The 17,496-nt window shown below is 42.4% G+C and overlaps 1 pseudogene; it reads right to left on the bottom strand.

Moving 5' to 3' along the window:
- Positions 1-6,731: 6,731 nt before the first annotated feature.
- Positions 6,732-15,558, bottom strand: LOC124002736 (annotated as a pseudogene).
- Positions 15,559-17,496: the final 1,938 nt, after the last annotated feature.

Here is a 17,496-nt window from a genome sequence, read left to right as displayed (position 1 = left end):
CTACCTGTTCCTATTCCCTTACTGGCCAAGCCAGTGGCAGAGGTAAAACTTGAGGGAGGTGCAGAAGATTTGTCCAGAAGGGAAAAGCACTGCATTACCTCCTGGTGCAGCCCTTCCAGTTGAAGGTCTGTGGCCTTCTGTGCTTTTTCCATCTCATTAACGGTGTCCTTTTGAGTCTGTTCAATCAAACATCGTAGTTCCCCTGTGAGAGAGTTCTTCATGTCCTCCAGAACTTCCTTCAGATAAGAACACACTCCCTTCACAACAGAGGCCGACTCCTCTTCTCTCTGTTTTTGTTCCTCCTCAAGAAAGATTATGACTTGATGATGGTTAGTTTCCATTTGTGTTTTGAACCGATGCAGTTTTCCTTGAATATCCTGCTTCAGAGAATCTTGCAAATATTTCTGTCTCTGAACAATTTGTTGTTGGTTTTTCTCCATTTGACAGGAAGGTAATCCAACCTCCTCTGCACATCTGTCTGATGAGCCTCCACACATTCACTGAGTTTGCGAATGGCATTCTCCTGCATTGTCAAACTATGATTGGTGTGTGTCCATTGATGTTCCAGTTGTCCAGTGATCACAGAGACACCTCTCCCAGTCTCTCTGGACAGGGTAACCGGAAGGGTTTGAGGGAGGGTAATGGTGGAGATGTTATAGGTGAGCCAGAAGCCTGGGGATTAGGGGCAGTGCTATCCAACTCCATTAGTTCATCGAGTCCTTCCACAATGAAAGAATCCCGAACATGATTACCATCAGGTGTGTCCACATTGACACAGTATGGGGTTCCAACAAAAGACATGATTCAACCTTGTGTGGATGGTGTCATGGGTGTTTCTCTTCAAGTCCCTGTTCGGGCGCCAATTCTGTAGCGGTATTTCTTAAGAGAGGGGTAAAGAAAGATTTTGTTCGGGCGCCAGGCAGGTATTAACCCTGCCAAAAGGAAAAGAGTAGAATAGAGAGAGTACCACTACCAGACCCACACACATCAGCAGAAAAGACTGCCTAGAGTGTAGCCTGTTTACCAGATAGCCAGTGGAGAGAAAAAAGAATACACACCATATAAAACCCACATCACAGCACAGGGGTAACCCAAACAAGAATACCTCATACAATAATACTAATACTAATAATGGCAGAGCAATTCAACAGCAACTTCATACAAGAACGAACCCAGTCATCAATATAGGATTTGCAATAATCTGTATTATTTTCTAGTGGGTGAGTGCAGAGGGTATGAATGTGGGGGTGTTCATCGACACAACAAAGGCCTTAAAAATGTCCACAGTCTTCACGGCCACATGTCATTAGTACACCCCACCTCAACAGTTCACATAATATACAGCTTGCAAGTAACCTACTAAAATGTCCATCCAAATACTTCTGGCAGGGAAATAATAGTCCAGCTCTAATGAACTTCAATGGGCAGTGCATTTAACAAATAGAGAGTCTGTTGCAGGGTAAAGCACTGGAATGAGAGCGAAGAGAAAGAGAGAGAAAAGATCAATCTTAGCTGTGGTCTTCAGGCCTGCCGGTGTCTGACTGTCCGATGGTTTGTTGGTTTAAGCTTCGCAACAATGTTGCTGCTAATCCATGCGATCCATAACGGGCGCGGTCCCAAACAAAAACAACCACGATCTAAAGCGATCACACCGATGATCGAGTTAAATACTTTATAAACTTCAAACGCTGAAAACAAACAAAACTTCTGCAGCACACACAATCAAACTGTCGCGCCTCCCAAGAGCTCCTCCCCAAACAGCTGAACAAGCTCTCTTTATTTCCTCCTTCCTTACTGCTCATGCGCTCTTAAAGTGGCAGCGCACGGTGAAGGCTCCGAGCAGATTTCGCCACAAGGCTATATACAGGAGGTACCAGTACAGAGTTAATGTGGAGGCTGTATACAGGAGGTACCAGTACAGAGTTAATGTGGAGGCTATATACAGGAGATACCAGTGCAGAGTTAATGTGGAGGCTATATACAGGAGGTACCAGTACAGAGTCAATATGGAGGCTATATACAGGAGGTACCAGTACAGAGTCAATGTGGAGGCTATATACAGGAGGTACCAGTGCAGAGTTAATGTGGAGGCTATATACAGGAGGTACCAGTACAGAGTCAATATGGAGGCTATATACAGGAGGTACCAGTACAGAGTCAATGTGGAGGCTATATACAGGAGGTACCAGTACAGAGTCAATGTGGAGGCTGTATACAGGAGGTACCAGTACAGAGTTAATGTGGAGGCTATATACAGGAGATACCAGTGCAGAGTTAATGTGGAGGCTATATACAGGAGGTACCAGTACAGAGTTAATGTGGAGGCTATATACAGGGGGTACCAGTACAGAGTTAATGTGGGGGCTATATACAGGGGGTACCAGTACAGAGTTAATGTGGAGTCTGTATACAGGAGGTACCAGTACAGAGTTAATGTGGAGGCTATATACAGGAGATACCAGTGCAGAGTTAATGTGGAGGCTATATACAGGAGGTACCAGTACAGAGTCAATGTGGAGGCTATATACATGAGGTACCAGTACAGAGTTAATGTGGAGGCTGTATACAGGAGGTACCAGTGCAGAGTTAATGTGGAGGCTATATACAGGAGGTACCAGTACAGAGTCAATGTGGAGGCTATATACAGGAGGTACCAGAACAGAGTCAATGTGGAGGCTATATACAGGGCGTACCAGTACAGAGTTAATGTGGAGGCTATATACAGGGGGTACCAGTACAGAGTCAATGTGGAGGCTATATACATGAGGTACCAGTACAGAGTTAATGTGGAGGCTGTATACAGGAGGTACCAGTACAGAGTCAATGTGGAGACTATATACAGGAGGTACCAGTATAGAGTCAATGTGGAGGCTATATACAGGGGGTACCAGTACAGAGTCAATGTGGAGGCTATATACAGGAGGTACCAGTACAGAGTCAATATGGAGGCTATATACATGAGGTACCAGTACAGAGTCAATGTGGAGGCTATATACATGAGGTACCAGTACAGAGTCAATGTGGAGGCTATATACATGAGGTACCAGTACAGAGTCAATATGGAGGCTATATACATGAGGTACCAGTACAGAGTCTATGTGGAGGCTATATACATGAGGTACCAGTACAGAGTTAATGTGGAGGCTATATACAGGAGATACCAGTGCAGAGTGAATGTGGAGGCTATATACAGGAGGTACCAGTACAGAGTCAATGTGGAGGTAATATACAGGAGATACCAGTACAGAGTTAATGTGGAGGCTATATACAGGAGGTACCAGTACAGAGTCAATATGGAGGCTATATACAGGAGGTACCAGTACAGAGTCAATGTGGAGGCTATATACAGGGGGTACCAGTACAGAGTTAATGTGGAGGCTATATACAGGGGGTACCAGTACAGAGTCAATGTGGAGACTATATACATGAGGTACCAGTACAGAGTCAATGTGGAGGCTATATACAGGGGGTACCAGTACAGAGTTAATGTGGAGGCTATATACAGGAGGTACCAGTACAGAGTTAATGTGGAGGCTATATACAGGAGATACCAGTACAGAGTCAATGTGGAGACTATATACAGGAGGTACCAGTATAGAGTCAATGTGGAGGCTATATACAGGGGGTACCAGTACAGAGTCAATGTGGAGGCTATATACAGGAGGTACCAGTACAGAGTCAATATGGAGGCTATATACATGAGGTACCAGTACAGAGTCAATGTGGAGGCTATATACATGAGGTACCAGTACAGAGTCAATGTGGAGGCTATATACATGAGGTACCAGTACAGAGTCAATATGGAGGCTATATATATGAGGTACCAGTACAGAGTCTATGTGGAGGCTATATACATGAGGTACCAGTACAGAGTCAATATGGAGGCTATATACATGAGGTACCAGTACAGAGTCTATGTGGAGGCTATATACAGGGGGTACCAGTACAGAGTCAATGTGGAGGCTATATACAGGAGGTACCAGTACAGAGTTAATGTGGAGGTATACCATACAGAGTCAATGTGGAGGCTATATACAGGAGATACCAGTACAGAGTCAATGTGGAGGCTATATACAGGGGGTACCAGTACAGAGTCAGCTATATACAGGGGGTACCAGTACAGAGTCAATGTGGAGGCTATATACAGGGGGTACCAGTACAGAGTCAATGTGGAGGCTATATACAAGGGGTACCAGTACAGAGTCAATGTTGAGGCTATATACAGGAGGTACCAGTACATAGTCAATGTGGAGGCTATATACAGGAGGTACCGGAACAGAGTCAATGTGGAGGCTATATACAGGAGGTACCAGTACAGAGTCAATATGGAGGCTATATACAGGGGGTACCAGTACAGAGTCCATGTGGAGGCTATATACAGGGGGTACCAGTACAGAGTCAATGTGGAGGCTATATACAGGAGTTACCAGTACATAGTCAATGTGGAGGCTATATACAGGAGGTACCGGAACAGAGTCAATGTGGAGGCTATATACAGGAGGTACCAGTACAGAGTCAATATGGAGGCTATATACAGGGGGTACCAGTACAGTGTCCATGTGGAGGCTATATACAGGAGGTACCAGTACAGAGTTAATGTGGAGGCTGTATACAGGAAGTACCGGTACAGAGTCAACGTGGAGGCTATATACAGGAGGTACCAGTATAGAGTTAATGTGGAGGCTATATACAGGAGGTACCAGTACAGAGTCAATGTGGAGGCAATATACAGGATATATCAGTACAGAGTTAATGTGGAGGCTATATACAGGAGGTACCAGTACAGAGTTAATGTGGAGGCTGTATACAGGAGGTACCAGTACAGAGTTAATGTGGAGGCTATATACAGGAGATACCAGTACAGAGTTAATGTGGAGGCTGTATACAGGAGGTACCAGTACAGAGTTAATCTGGAGGCTATATACATGAGATACCAGTACAGAGTCAATGTGGAGGCTATATACAGGAGGTACCAGTACAGAGTCAATATGGAGGCTATATACAGGGGGTACCAGTACAGAGTCAATGTGGAGACTATATACAGGGGGTACCAGTACAGAGTGGAGGCTATACAAGGGATGTTTACATACACTTAGGTTGGAGTCATTAAAACTCGGTTTTCAACCACTCCACAAATATCTTGTTGACAAACTATAGTATATGCAAGTATAAACACCATGGGACCACACAGCCGTCATACCGCTCAGGAAGGAGACTTGTTCTGTCTCCTAGAGATCAACATACGTTGGTGCGAAAAGTGCAAACCAGTCCCAGAACAACAGCAAAGGACCTTGTGAAGATGCTGGAGGAAACAGGTACAAAAATATCTATATCCATAGTAAAATGAGTCCTATATCAACATAACCTGAAAGGACGCTCAGCAAGGAAGAACCCACTGAAGAAGGGCCTTGGTTAGGGATGTATCCTTGTTTTGAATCCCAGCCACCGTAGGAGGCCTTTTGCCTTTTGGTTGGCCACCGTTGTAAATAAGAATTTGTTCTTAACTGACTTGCCAAGTTAAATAAAGGTTCAATAATAAATAACTAAAATAAAAATAAAGTACAGAGAGATAATTGATGAAAATCTGCTCCAGAGCACTCAGGACCTCAGACTGGGGCAAAGGTTCACTTTCCAACAGAACAACAACCCTAAGCACACAGACAAAGGACAATGCAGAAGTGGCTTCGGGACAAGTCTCTGAATGTCCTTGTGTGGCCCAGCCACTGAAAATAGCTGTGCAGCGACGCTCCCCATCCAACCTGACAGAGGTTGAGAGGATCTGCAGAGAAGAATGGGAAAAAATACAGGTGTGCCAAGCTTGTTCCTGTTAAGACACCTGGCCAGCTGAGTGCAGGTGGGCTCTCCTGTCAACATGAGGCTCCTGTTGCAGCCCTCAAGGGCACATTGACAGATTTTCCACCTAGTCCTCTCTGGGATTCAAACCAGGGATCTTTCAGTTACTGGCCCAACACTGTTAACCGCTAGGCTACCTGCAGTAGGAGCCCCATGTTGACAGGAGAGCCCACCTGCATTCAGCTGGTCAGGGGCAGTGGTGCCCTGTAAGTAACAAATGTATCACTATCAGAGGGGTGTATTATGACATCAGATAGAACTACTCAGACATTCCAAATCAGGCTTCATCCATATCATGAAGGTGGATATTGATCCAACCATTTCAGAAGTAATGACCGGGATGACAGAAACAGGATATGCCTGAACATTTTTATAAATGGCGACAGACGATATGTTATTTCGTTTGACATGGTGGGTTGTGTCAGTAAAAACGTTTTAGTGAGAAATGGCGATGGAAACTCCTTTATGTACAAATATTTATATAATAACCATCATGTCTTAGTTAACTTGGAGTCACGTGATGATATGTTGTGGTCCTCCCTCTAAAACTTGGAAAACCATGTAGTTTATTAGGCTACAGATGAAATAAGTTATGAACTTCACAGGGTGGTGAAAGTGCACGTGATGAGCTTGATGCTCAATTCCAATACATTTTGAGGGTTTTAATCTGGTGACATGATGATCGATGCTTGGTTGCCATTTGACAAATAAAATAATAATCTCATCATTTGGGTAACAATGTTTATTCAACCAGTGGGAGGTTTGTAAATGCCACCAGGAAAGTCGAAAGAGGAACTCTTCATTTAGACAATAATACACAGCAATCTGTGGGAGAGTTGTGGTTGATATTATAAAATAAGGATCTGCTGGAGTCCAAGTCAAACCAAGATTTTTTATTTCTGAGCTCAGAGAGAATAACAGAGTTACACAGCGCAGTGGAGACAGTCTGAATTACTGAAGCATTGAGTGATTAGCACATATCTTTATAGTTTCCTGTTCCTGGGAGGGACTTTAGTCATACAAGGACACAGGTGTAAATTGGTTTGCAACACAGGATGATACTCCCAAGAACAGGAGCTTATAATAGGACAGTTTCACAAGGTTAGTCACATACTCAGTTATGTGGACACACAAACAATTAACGTTTTCCATTACAGAGTCTGAACATTTTCATTTCATTAAATCATCAGTGGGCCAACAATGTAAATGTCAACAATGGAACAAATGCATCACATCCAAATATCACTTGATTATCTGTAGTGCTGGAGGAATGACACACCCAGATAAACACAAAAAGTTTTAAAAAAGGACAGTTTAAAAGAAGGAACCTGATCTTCTTTATATTCAAACTGACAGACTCCATATTCAATTCATGTTTTCTAATAAAAACAAACAAATATATGTTTGAGTATACCCTGTACCATTTAATTTTATATGGTAAAGACAGTAAAACACATTGTCAGTCAACAATATAAGACAACGGGAGCACTGTGTATGTTCTCTGATGAATTTTAAGTCAATGTGATGTGAAATATCAACATACACGCTAAGAGAAGTAATTTCTCTCTCCTGTGTGGATTCTCTAATGACGTTTAAATGACTGTTATGAGTAATATGTTTTCCCACAGTCTGAGCTTTTCTAAGTCTTGTCCTCTGTGTGTAGTCTAATGTGTTCTTTCAGGCTTCCTAAATGGGCAAATGGTTTGCACCCTGGGAGGAGTGGTAAGGCTTCTCTCCTGTGTGTATTCTCTCATGTTGTTTCAGCATCCCCGACCGGGCGAAACACTTTCCACATTGGGAGCAGTGGTAAGGCTTCACCCCTGTGTGTATTCTCTCATGTTGTTTCAGCATCCCCGACCTGGCGAAACACTTTCCACATTGGGAGCAGTGGTAAGGCTTCACTCCTGTGTGTATTCTCTCATGTTTTTTCAGGTGTCCTCTCTGGTTGAAACACTTTCCACATTGGGAGCAGTGGTAAGGCTTCTCTCCTGTGTGTATTCTCTCATGTTCTTTCAGCATCCCGAACGGTTGAAACACTTTCCACATTGGGAGCAGTGGTACGGCTTCTCTCCTGTGTGTATTCTCTCATGTTCTTTCAGCATCCCGACCTGGGTGAAACACTTTCCACATTGGGAGCAGTGGTAAGGCTTCTCTCCTGTGTGTATTCTCTCATGTTGTTTCAGGTCCCCCGAACAGACAAAACACTTTCCACATTGGGAGCAGTGGTAAGGCTTCTTTCCTGTGTGTATTCTCTCATGTTGTTTCAGCGCCCCCGAACGGCTGAAACACTTTCCACATTGGAAGCAGTGGTACGGCTTCTCCCCTGTGTGTATCCTCTCATGTTGTTTCAGGTGTGCCTTCTGGTTGAAACACTGTCCACACTGGGAGCACTGGTGTCGTCTTGCTGGTTTGGACGTCCCTGGCTCTGGTTCCTCTGTGTCTGGTCTTTCTCCTGCCAAAGACAGTGTTATTTTTAAATAGAGACCCAAATGAAACCACATGATAACAAAACCTTGCTACGAGGGTAAATCCTAAATCAGATCTCTCAATAACCTGAGGCCAGTTTTAACAATCTTAGTGTGATTTGAAAACAAATGTAGAGCTTCCTGGTAATTACTGCTATGTTTACATTACTTATTTTATACATCCTGTTTTACAAGTCAGAACACAAAAACCTAGACAGTTCTAGGACACTGAAGACACAGTCGTCGCTGGATAGCTTTCATAGCTGTATGATACAGAATGTGACCTACACACTTCCTTAAACATAACATAACCAAAGAAGTAATTTTGTGTGGAAGTCCAAAACGTGTTTTTACGTCGCAGATACAAAGCACATCAGTAACATCTCCCCGTTGTTGAAAGGGTTCAACACATTGCTGTTTAAATGGACCAATTTCTTATTTAGACATTCACAGATTTTCAACATTTTGATTATCGCTGATGTCATATTTTGGGTAAATGTTCCTAAAACTGATAGTAACAACAAAAAACAAAAATATAAACACAACATGTAAAGTGTTGGATGTTTCATGATCTGAAAAAAAAGATTGCAGAATTTTTTACATCCCTGTTATTAAACATGAATTCTTTGCCAAGATAATCCATCCACCTGACAGGTGAGGCATATCAAGAAGCAGATTGAACAGCTTGATTATTACACAGGTGCACCTTGTGCTGGGGATAATAAAAGGCCACTAAAATGTGCAGTTTGGTCACACAACAATGCCACAGATCTCTGAGGGAGCGGGCAATTGGCATTATGACTGCAGGAATGTCCACTGGAGCTGTTGTCAGGGAATTTAATGTACAGTACCAGTCAAAAGTTTGGACTCGCCTACTCATTCAAGGGTTTTTCTTTATTTTTACTATTTTCTACATAGTAGAATAATAGAGAAGACATCAAAATTATTAAAAAACACATGGAATCATGTAGTAACCACAAGTGTTAAATCAAAATATATATTTTATTCTTCAAAAGTTGCCACCCTTGCTTCCTCTCAAACAGCTTCACCTGGAATCCTTTTCCAACAGTCTTGTAGGAGTTCCCACATATGCTGAGAACTTGTAGGCTGCTTTTCCTTCACTCTGCTATCCAACTCATCCCAAACCATCTCAATTTGGTTGAGGCTGGGGGATTGTGTAGGCCAGGTCATCTGATGCAGCACTCCATCACTCTCCTTCTTGGTCAAATAGCGCTTACACAGCCTGGAGGTGTGTTGGGTCATTGTCCTGTTGAAAAACAAATGACAGTGGGACTAAGCCCAAACCAGATGGGATGGCATATAGCTGTAGAATGCTGTGGAAGCCATCCTGGTTAAGTGTGACTTGAATAAATAAATCACTGACTTTGTCAATAGCAAAGCACCCACACACCATCACATCTCCTCCTCCATGCTTCACGGTGGGAACCAAACATGCAGAGATAATCTGTTCATCTACTCCTCGTCTCACAAAGACATGATGCTCGGAACCAAACACTCAAATTTGGACTCATCAGACCCAAGGACAGATATCCACCGGTCTAATGTCAATTGCTCGTGTTTCTTGGCCCAAGCAAGTCTCTTCTTATTATTGGTGTCCTTTAGTAGTGGTTTCCTTGCAGCAATTGGACCATGAAGGCCTGATTCACGCAGTCTCCTCTGAACCAATGATGTTGAGATGTGTCTGTTGCTTGAACTTTGTGAAGCATTTATTTGGGCTGCAATTTCTAAGTCTGGTAACTCTACTGAACTTTTGCATCAGAAGTAACTCTGGATCTTCCATTCTTGTGGTGGTCCTTAAAGTAATGATGGACTGTTGTTTCTCTTTGCTTATTTGAGCTGTTCTTGACATAATATGGACTTTGTCTTTAACCCAATAGGGCTATCTTCTGTATACCCCCCCTACCTTGTCACAACACAACTGATTGGCTCAAACACATTAAAACCTGTTATGGCACATTAACCTTTGAAACTCGGGGGCACTATTTTCATTTTTGGAAAAAATAACTTTCCCAAAGTAAACAGGCTATTTCTCAGGACCAGGTGCTAGAATATGCATATAATTGACAGCTTATGATAGAAAACACCATAGTTTCTAAAACTGTAAAAATATTGTCTGTGAATATAACAGAACTGATATTCCAGGCGAAAGCCTAATGTGTCTACAGTCACTATACATAGTTTCAGGCTTTTGTTTTGAAAAATGAGCGTGAACGACAACATTGCGTCAGTGGTCAGGTGGTGGCTCTCAGAGTGATTTGTGCGTAATAGACAAAGGCGGCCATTGTGCCTCTCGCTCCTAGTGAAAAGCCAATTGTCCTGGTTGATATATTATTAAATAGATATTTGAAAAACACCTCGAGGATTGATTATAAAAAAGGTTTGCCATGTTTCTGTCGATATTATGGATCAAATTTTGAGTTTTTTTTCGGCGTTGTCGTGACTGCAACTTCCGGTGGATTTCTCAACAAAACGTGAAGAATAAACGGAGGTATTTTGGCTATAAAAAAATCATCTTTATGGAACAAAATTAACATTTGCTGTCTAACTGGGAGTCTCGTGGGTGAAAACATCCGAAGCTCATCAAAGGTAAACTATTTAATTTGATTGCTTTTCTGATTTTCGTGACCAAGCTCCCTGCTGCTAGCTGGACATAATGCTATGCTAGGCTATCGATAAACTTACACAAATGCTTGTCTTGCTTTGGCTGTAAAGCATCATTTCAAAATCTGAGATGACAGGGTGATTAACAAAAGGCTAAGCTGTGTTTCACTATATTTCACTTGTGATTTCATGAATATGAATATTTTCTAGTAAGATTTTTTGTTCGTTGCGTTATGCTAATTAGTGTAGTTGATGACAATTCTCCCGGATCCGGGAGGAGTAGTTCCAAAAGGTTAAATCACATTAAAACCTGCTAGCGGAACGTTGACAACATCCTGTGAAATTGCAGAGTGTAAAATATATTTTTTTTAATGAGAAATATTTAACTTTCATTCATTCACAAGTGCAAAGCTTAACTTCTTGTTAATCTAGCCACCGTGTCAGATCTCAAAAAGGCTTTGCGGCAAAAGCAAACCATGAGATTATCTGAGGACAGCACCCCATCAAACAAACACATGACAATCATATTTCAACCCGCCAGGCGCGACACAATCCTCAGAAATAACGATATAATTTGTGCCTTACCTTTGAAGAGCTTCTTCTGTTGGCACTCCAATATGTCCCATAAACATCACTTTAGTTCGATTAATTCCGTCGTTATATCTCCAAAATGTCTATTTATTTGGCGTGTTTGTCACGTTCTGTCCATCGTTCATATGTGTTTTCCTTGTTTTAGTGTTGGTCAGGACGTGAGCTGGGTGGGCATTCTATGTTGTGTGTCTGGTTTGTCTATTTCTATGTTTGGCCTGATATGGTTCTCAATCAGAGGCAGGTGTTAGTCATTGTCTCTGATTGGGAACCATATTTAGGTAGCCTGTTTTGTGTTGGGTTTTGTGGGTGATTGTTCCTGTCTCTGTGTTTGCACCAGATAGGACTGTTTAGGTTTTCACTTTTCTTGTTTTGTATAGTCTGTTCATGTATAGTCGTCTTTATTAAAAACATGAATAACCACCACGCTGCATTTTGGTCCGCCTCTCTTTCACCAGAAGAAAACCCTTACAGCGTTTGATTTAAAAAAAACACTGGTTCCAACTCGCCCAGCATGACTACAAAATATCTAATAAGTTACCTGTAAACGCTGTCCAAACATTTCAAACAACTTTCCTAATCCAACTTTAGGTATTTTAAAACGTAAATAATCGAGAAAATTTAAGACGGGATAAACTGTGTTCAATACCGGATAAAAAGAACGTGAAGCGAGTGACCTGGAGCGTGCATCAAAACATTAGAGAGCACTAGGCTGGACCCTTGTTCTGAATAGCCGAACTTCTTCATTTCTCTAAAGAAAAACATCAACCAATTTCTAAAGACTGTTGACATCTAGTGGAAGAAATAGGAACTGCAACCAAGTGCCACAGAAAAGTGCCACACAAAACCATTTGAAAACAGAGTCACCTCAACAACAAAAAATTCCTCCTGGATGGTTTGTCCTCGGGGTTTCACCTGCCAAAAAAGTTATGATATACGCACAGACATTATTGTAACAGTTTTAGAAACTTTAGAGTGTTTTCTATCCAAACCTACCAATTATATGCATATCCTAGCTTCTGGGCAGGTAGCAGGTAGTTTACTTTAGGAACGCCAATCAGTTATTCAGCCAGACCTATATGCCATCCCTTTTGCCTCCCTCTTCATCATACCATTTTTAAATGTATCATCAATCCACGTGGATTTAACAGTTTTACAGTCATTTTCTTAATGGGTGCTGCTTATTAGGAACTGGGATAAGCAATTTCATAAACGTGTCAAGGGCAGCATGTGGTTGCTCGTCATTACACACCACGGACCAACAAATATTGTTTCCATTGTTGGAATCGGCTAAACTTTGAACATGGAGACATTAAAGTAGTGATAGGAAGTGAAAGAGACTGGGTGTTATGTCAGAAGTTAATGGTTCTCTGAAGAAAGACAGACGGCTTCGGAATGTGTTGGGTGGACGAGAGGAGAGCAAAGTGTGAAACAGGGGAGACGAACATCTGTGGATTAGATGAAGGAGAGGTTGAGGTCAGGACAGATTCTCATCAGGGAGAAAGGTCTGGTATCCTGTTACTCTCTTTACTCTCTTCCTGTGGAACCATAAGATGTAAGGATTGGAGAGAAGGAGGAGTGTCTTAAGTGGGACATATATCTGGATGGAACAAATTTTGGGTTGTCTGAATTACAGATGTACAGAACCTTTGGGAATAATTAAACTTGGTTAAAGCTTCTCTAGTGTCCGTGAGTTATTTACTGTGAAAAAAAACCCTAATAACATCAACAACATAGGAATCACCACAAACAATTGTATGATCTCTTATATAGAACATTAGGCCCAGCCTTTTGGAACTTTGGTTGTCCTAGATATGACTACTATATTGTGATCACAACATCCGATGAATTTGGATACTGCTTTCAAACACATTCCTGCAGCAATAGTAAAGATATGATCAAAATATGTTGATGATTCAATTTCTGTACTGTTTGTAACTACCCTGGTACGTTGATTGATAAACTGAACCAAGTTGCAGGTGTAACAGTATAACTTTAGACCGTCCCCTCGCCCATACCCGGGCGCGAACCAGGGACCCTCTGCACACATCAACAACAGTCACCCACGAAGCATAGTTACCCATCGCTCCACAAAAGCCGCGGCTCTTGCAGAGCAAGGGGAACCACTACCTCAAGGTCTCAGAGCAAGTGACGTCACCGATTGAAACGCTATTTAGCGCGCACCACCGCTAACTAGTTAGCCGTTTCACATCCGTTACACAGGCACTGGTTACAGTTCGAAGCTTTCTCTTGAGTAGGCAGCCTGATCACAGCTTTCCTCCAGTATTAGATCATTAATTAACTGTGTCTTGAGTTTAGTTTGCCTGTTCTACAGTCTTGTAAAGATAGGGGGATTGACTGGGACAGGCAATGTAACATCCATAATGTTTTATGGAATGTTTTTGTAAAACAAGCACCTTATATCAGGTCATCTTGAAACTTTCCCTCTAAATCTAACTTTCATCAAGGTTTTATATGGTCTATTGGTTTCCCTCTTTTCATTGGCAGAATCCTTTTTTCAGTGTTATGATATTCATAACATCCATATACACCAGTCTATCTTCCTGTCAACTAACAGAACTCTGCTGGTTGTCCTGGTAACAGATACCAGTGGGCAGATCTATTGTATTTGTTCAAACTGAACTACAGCACTTACTTTGATGTGTCAAATCTGATCCTTTCTTCTCTTCTCCTCCTCTCACAGTTCCACTCAGTCCTGTTGTTTTCCTGCAGTCCACCAGCAGCACAGACAACCTCTTCATACCCAGCAGTAAGGTGATACCGGGAGAGGCACGACACAGGGACTCCGGGAGGGAGGAAGGGCTAGCGTTGTCCTGGTAACCATAAAGAGGGGACACAGACACATACCATTATGGATGCTGATGTCACTGTTGTCATAAACTGCTTTACAGAAACCCAGCCCAGACCCAGACAGAGCTAGACCAGACCCAGATAGAGCAAGCTGTATGCTAGACCAGACCAAGCTGTACCATCTGGTGTTCTGATCTGGAGAGACTCTTCTCTGTCTCGTCAGCATCAGGATGTTGTTGAGGCTCCCCAGAGGATCCACGATAGTCATGTCTCTCTCCTGTGTTAACGAGAACATCAAACAGATGGTGAACTTATTACCATCATCAATTATTACTGTCTATTACAGTCATAGGGTCTTATCAGAGGCATTAATATCTCTAAATGAATTGGGTGCCTTTTGTGTCCCTTTGATATTTTAAGTATAAATTATGCTCCATTGTTACATTTTAAAAGCCTGTTATATATAATTAAATCTCATTTAAAAGTCCCAAAAATATATGTAGCAGTGGCAGATTGACCCTTTAACAATTTAAATAGTACTGAACATCATATTGAAGTGAAGAACTTCAGTAGAATGCCCCTTAAAAACTACACATTAGTTCAACAACTGCATAGTTTGTGCCCCTGTATTTAAGACAATACTCACTGGTGTTAATCTGATATTCTGTCTCCTCCTCTTTCACTCCCAAAACCTCTTCCTCCTTCACCTTTACTGAGATAGAACCTTTTAGAGAGGAAGAGGATGCTTTCTCTTCTTTCACTATAACAGCCTCCTCTTCCTCCTTTTTCATTCTGAAAGGTTGTTTCTCTCCTTTCACTGTAATATCCTCCTCGTCTTTCACGACAATGTCCAGAGCCAGAGCATCTTTCTCTCCTTTCACTGTAATATCCTCCTCTTCGTTTTTCACGACAATGTTCAGCGCCAGAGCTTCTTTCTCCGGACAGCAGACATCCACTTCTTTAGCAGGGGATGAGTAGTTTAGTGAGCTCATGGTCAGGGATGTTAGCTAGCTAGTTAGCATTAGCGAATAGCCTAGTGCTAGGCTCAGTATCAATCTTTAACAAATTTGCAACTTGAACAAGCAAATTAGGTTCAAGTTAACGTCAACTGAAATGTGTTTTATACACTGCGATTAGCTAATGTACATTAACATGGCCTAAAACTTCAATCTTTCAGTTTTATCTTGTCCAGCAAGCTTCCCAGGTGGTTTAAATAGTATCCGTGTTGTTGTTCCTGAAGAAGCGTCCGTCCAGTCCATTATACGTAATATATAATATAATATATGCCATTTAGCAGACGCTTTTATCCAAAGCGACTTACAGTCATGTGTGCATACATTCTACATATGGGTGGTCCCGGGGATCGAACCCACTACCCTGGCGTTACAAGCGCCATGCTCTACCAACTGAGCTACACAGGACCACTGTGTGGCCATACGTCACACAAGAAGAGTCACCTGAAAGACGCTCGTCGCCTTCTGCTGGCTGGAGTGGGTACCGCAGTTTGGAAACAGTTACTACACTTTTTGTATTGGAAAGAACGTCATAATAATTTAACAATAAGCTGATATATTTTCTTTTACGTCTTACAACTAATACTTTCCTGTACACAGACGTAGAAGCGTAATATGAATATGTAGATGATGCATAAATACTTCCATGAATAGGAAGTGTGTTTATACACATTTACTCTGTTAATTTTTTCTCTAGATGTGACCATACTATTCCCTTAAAGCTACAACAGGTGTAGACATGACCATGAAATGCTTACTGACAAGCCAACAATGTAGTTAAGAAAAATAAGAGGTAAGAAAAAAAGTTACACAATAAAAAAATATACCGCTACAGAGTCAATGTGGAGGCTGTATACAGGAGGTACCGGAACAGAGTCAATGTGGAGGCTGTATACAGGAGGTACCAGTACAGAGTCAATGTGGAGGCTATATACAGGGGGTACCAGTACAGAGTCAATGTGGAGGCTATATACAGGGGGTACCAGTACAGAGTCAATGTGGAGGCTATATACAGGGGGTACCAGTACAGAGTCAATGTGGAGGCTATATACAGGGGGTACCAGTACAGAGTCAATGTGGAGGCTATATACAGGGGGTACCAGTACAGAGTTAATGTGGAGGCTGTATACAGGGGGTACCAGTACAGAGTCAATGTGGAGGCTATATACATGAGGTACCAGTACAGAGTTAATGTGGAGGCTATATACAGGGGGTACCAGTACAGAGTCAATGTGGAGGCTATATACAGGGGGTACCAGTACAGAGTCAATGTGGAGGCTATATACAGGAGGTACCGGTAGAGTCAATATGGAGGCTATATACAGGGGGTACTGGTCTCCTGTCTCCACATTGACTCTGTACTGGTACCCCCCTCTACTCAAATCACCATGAACAAACGAGCTTGGAGGGATTGAGGAAGTAGAGGGGGAGGGAGTTATGTGACCATGAAAATGAACACCAGGATGCATGGTGGATTGCATCCTGCAAGGGGTGGCTGCAGCATGGCCTTGTATTGGCTGTTCAGAGGTGCCAGCTTGGCCCTCAGTGGTCTGAACAGAAGTGGACACCAGAGAAACTCTGTGCAAGGAGTTGTGCCTAATGGAGGCCATGTCCTCAGACACGTCATCCAACATTTTAGCACAATTAGAGAGCTCTGTCTGCAAGTGGTTTACAGTGTTAACCATGGGAGAAAAAACAGAATTAACGTCCTTGAGGACCTCAGTGTGGTGATGTTGCCGGCGCCATTGGAGAGTGGCAGTGAGGTCGTTTCGTTGGTCGTCAAACTGCCTGTCCATGGCACCAGTAATTTCCCGTCTTCCACTCACTGAGCTCTGTCAGCATGTGGGTTAGAGTGCTCAGTGAGTTTCTGAATTTCATGGCTCTGTTGTTGCTCTTCCCTCAGACACTTGAATTAATGGTGGATAAGAGTTTGGAGATGTTGTTGAGTCCAACGAATATCAAGGATGTCACCTTGAAGTTGTAAGACTACAACCTCTGGAGATAAACCAGACAATGGAGGAAGGTCGGGTGTCAGAGGGAGGGCTAGCTCAGTACTTCCACACAGATCCATGTCAATAAGTGAGTAACTGGTTAGACCTCCTGTGGCCTGTGGTCCAGACCGAGCATTCAGATTCCCAGGGCTC

This window comes from Oncorhynchus gorbuscha, linkage group LG18 (genome assembly GCF_021184085.1).
Source record: "Oncorhynchus gorbuscha isolate QuinsamMale2020 ecotype Even-year linkage group LG18, OgorEven_v1.0, whole genome shotgun sequence".
Classification (NCBI taxonomy): Eukaryota; Metazoa; Chordata; class Actinopteri; order Salmoniformes; family Salmonidae; genus Oncorhynchus; species Oncorhynchus gorbuscha.
Note: the sequence above shows the minus strand (reverse complement) of the source record. Positions and strands in the feature narration are given on the sequence as shown.